The following is a 3,879-nucleotide window of genomic DNA, read 5'->3' on the forward strand; positions in this document are numbered from 1 at the left end:
GCAGGCCACAGCTGACAGATCCCCAGCCCTATGGGGAGGTGGGGGGGACGCATAAAGTCTTCGGCTTCCAACCACCCTGCCTGGTGCACAATTGCCTCTTAACAGAGGCCTGGAAAAAAGGGAGTGCGATCCTTGAATTCTCATTTATTTTGCAGCTTCCTTTACTGTGCTCACAATGGAGCATCCTGTGACCTGTGGGTTGGATTCATTGTCCTGGGGCGCGGGACATGTGAAAGATCAATAGTTTCCTTCGGGTTCCCCTTCAATGTACTTTCATGCTGGAGCCATCCCTGACCATCAACTCGGCAGGCAGGCACGGACAGCAAAGCACTTGTCCTCTGGCCTTGACCGAGAGAGGTTTCTGATCAAAGGGAGGGTAGATGCCAGCCAGCTCCTGGGGTAATATCTCATTGGAGATGGAAGGGCTTGTTCAGAAAGAGATTTTGATGTCTGTAGGGTATCATAGAATATAGAATCATAGAAGATCAGGGTGGGAAGGGACCTCAGGAGGTCATCTAGTCCACCCCCCTGCTCAAAGCAGGACCAATCCCCAATTTTTGCCCCAGATCCCTAAATGGCCCCCTCAAGGATGGAACTCACAACCCGGGGTTTAGCAGGCCAATGCTCAAACCACTGAGCTATCCCTCCCCCCAAAACATCACATCCCTGCATTGGCCGGGAATCGAACCCGGGTCAACTGCTTGGAAGGCAGCTATGCTCACCACTATACCACCAATGCCTCTAAAGAGGAGCCAGATGGGTTTATCTCCAGGCAGGTGTATTTTAGTCTCTGGTAGGTAGAAATGAGAGCAAAGTATTTTGGATTTCCTGTTTCCCCGCCTGAGGGCCATCTAGGCTCACCTGACATTTTTCCTGGCAGAAGCCGTTCCAATCTGTTTATTACAGGGTCAAAATGTGGCTGCCATCACACAGAGGCATTAGCGGTGGCTGAGGTGAGAAGAGGGCCAAGAAGTCCTTTCCCTCCCTCAAACGCACCCGTGCACATGGAAGCCATAAGATTGCTGCAGCCTAAATGCCCTGATGGCAAACGGGGAGGGGCAGAAGGCACTGCCAGCTGTCCTGAGCACCCCAGAGGAGCCAGGCCTGGGTGCTCCTTCATCTCTCCTGTACTGGTGGGGGCAGGGCTCCCGGTGAAGAGGGTCAGTCCCTCAGGATAGGTGCATCAGGTATTAGCTGAGATAATCAGGGGTGCAGCCCATGCTCTGGGTGTCCCTAAACCTCTGACTGCCACATGCTGGGATGGTTCACTCAGAGATTGTCTGTTGTGTTCATTCCCTCCAAAGCACCCGGCACTGGCCGCTGTCAGAAGACAGGATACTGGACCAGATGGACTATTGGTCTGACCCGCTAGGGCAGTTCTGATGTTCAGCAAAAATGACAATAGATGTTTGCCTTTCAAAAGGACGTGACATGAGAGAGCATATGGCCTGTACTGAATATTTGCGAATCCAGTTCTACACACAAGCAATGGCATGCGGAAAAACACTAAGGGCTGGATTGAGAGGCAACAGAGCAGTTGCAAAAGGCAATCACCGTTGGTGGACTGAATGAAGAAAGAGTTTTGAGACCAGCCCAGAAGTTCAGCCAGGCTGGGAGTCAGATGATCCAGCAGAATAAACTTCTGCTCTAAAAATACGAAGAAAAAGTTAGAATTAAAAATGCCAAGTTAGAAATCACAGTAAAAAACATCGCAAGTGCAATGCTAGAAACACAGATGTCATTGCGAAAACTAGCAAGTACTTACAGTAACTCCTCACTTAAAGTCATCCCGGTTAACATTGTTTCGTTATTAGGTTGCTGATCTATTAGAAAACATACTCGTTTAAAGTCGTGCAACGTTCCATTATAAGGTTGTTTGGCTCGCCCCGCTCCACCCGCCCACCCGGCACTCCTGCCAGAGAGCGGGGTCGGGGGCTTGCCCCATTCTGCCCACCCGGGGTTCCAGATGGGGAGCGGGCAAGCCCCTGCGCCCCAACCCCACTATGCCCTGCCTCAAAAAACCTTAGAAGTTTTTAAGGTCAGGCTTGACAAAGCCCTGGCTGGGATGATTTAATTGGGGATTGGTCCTGCTTTGAGCAGGGGGTTGGACTAGATGACCTTCAGGGGTCCCTTCCAACCCTGATCTTCTATGATTCTATGATTCACAATCATCATTGGAGAGTACAGTATTAGTTTGTTTAAAATTATTTAAAACTTATACTGTATATGTATATAATGTTGTGACGAAGTGGGACTGTTCTTAATGTTTCCTCTGAATAGTGTGGGGGTGCCTCAGTTTCCCCTAGGCAGTTCTTAAGTATCTAGGGGGTGGGAGAAGGGTGTACGATCGTTGCAGAGCCCTGGAGGGCAGGTGTGTGCAGGGGTCTGGACACAGAGAATGGCCGACACCCTGTTTCCTGGCCACTGATGGCCTGGGCCCTTCCCCCTGCAAGGTGAGAGCTAAAGGGTTGGAGAACAAAGGAATCAGGTGCCCAGGAAAGGGACAAAGCCCAGAGCAGGGGGGATGGGGGGAGTTTCAGTTTGGGGCTGGCTGGGACATGCAGTGAAGGGCAGACGTGGTTGTTTGGCTCACTGCCCCCCAAAATGGACCCAGCTGAGGGGTCCTGTTCTCTGCACCTACAAGCTCTGTGTTAGACCATGTTCCTGTCGTCTAATAAACCTTCTGTTTTACTGGCTGGCTGAGAGTCCCGTCTGACTGCGGAGTTGGGGGGCAGGACCCTCTGGCCGCCCCAGGACCCCGCCTGGGCGGACGGGCTGTGGGAAGCGCCCGGAGGGGCAGACCCAGGAAGGTGGAGCCGGGGGAGCCGTGTGTCCTGCAGACAGGCTGCTCCCCGAGAGGAGACTGCCCCAGAGTCCTGCCCGGCTCCACGGGGAGCAGGTCCAAAGCATCGCCCAGGGACGCCAGGACAAATGTCTTTCGTCTGGCGAAAAAAATGTCCCTGGAACCTAACCCCCAATTTAAATGAATTCTTATGGGGACATTGGATTCGCTTAACATCGTTTCGCTTAAAGTCAGGAACAGAGCGACCGCGTTTCGGGCGGCGTTCCTGCGCTCGTGCCTCTTTTCAGTCAGGCCTGGTGGCGAAAGAGGCAAAGGAAACGGGCCGTGACGCGCAGCTGCGCGAGGGGTGACGGCCGAAGGGGGATTCGGGGACTCCCAGCCGCCGAGAAGAACAAAAATCTGGGACCCGCGCGGAGACTTTCCGCAGCCGGACGCCCTGAGCCGGGAGTCTTTGTTTCTCGGGGGGGATGCAAAATATTTCCCTGAATCCAGTCCCCGGCAGCCCCCCTCCGGTCGGTGACTGGCCGGGGGGGGCCCGGGCCTTGAAGCACCCGCCCTGGGCAGCCCGGGCTGAGAGGTGCCCTCTGGGGGAGGGGTCATAAAAAAGCCCCTCTGCCCCCCCCCATTATTGCCAACACGGGGGGGGGGCTCAGCCCCACCACGGTGACTGCCCCCCCCCCCCGCCTGGGCCGGGTTTTACCCTCTGCCAGCGCCTCCCCCCCCCCCGAACCCTGCCTCCAGCTGCTGGGCAAGGACGGGCAGGGGGAAGGGCGGCGGCTTCAGCCGAGGGGACTGCGCATGCTCGGTGCGCGCGCATGCGCAGCGCCCGCCTCCCGCGTCTCCCGCTCCCTCGGGGCACTGCGCTGCGGGGGCGGGGGGAAGCGGAGTCCAGTGTGGGGCAGGAAAGGGTTAACGGCCCCCAGAGCCCCGCCGCCCAGCCCCCGCCCCGGCTCTGCGCTCTGGGGCCGCCGCCCCGCCCGGCGTGGAGGGGGGCGGGGCGTGGGGCCGCTCCGGGCTCCGCCCCCTGCGCGCGGCGCGCTGTGGCTCCAACCGCCCTAACGGACCCGCCTCGCGCC

The 3,879-nt window shown here is 56.8% G+C and overlaps 1 non-coding gene across 1 annotated transcript; it reads right to left on the reverse strand.

Moving 5' to 3' along the window:
• Nucleotides 1-667: 667 nt before the first annotated feature.
• Nucleotides 668-739, reverse strand: TRNAG-UCC (transfer RNA glycine (anticodon UCC)). Its single transcript has one exon. It is a non-coding gene; the product is annotated as a tRNA-Gly (tRNA).
• Nucleotides 740-3,879: the final 3,140 nt, after the last annotated feature.

The sequence above is a fragment of the Caretta caretta genome, chromosome 28 (assembly GCF_965140235.1).
Source record: "Caretta caretta isolate rCarCar2 chromosome 28, rCarCar1.hap1, whole genome shotgun sequence".
Lineage (NCBI taxonomy): Eukaryota > Metazoa > Chordata > Testudines > Cheloniidae > Caretta > Caretta caretta.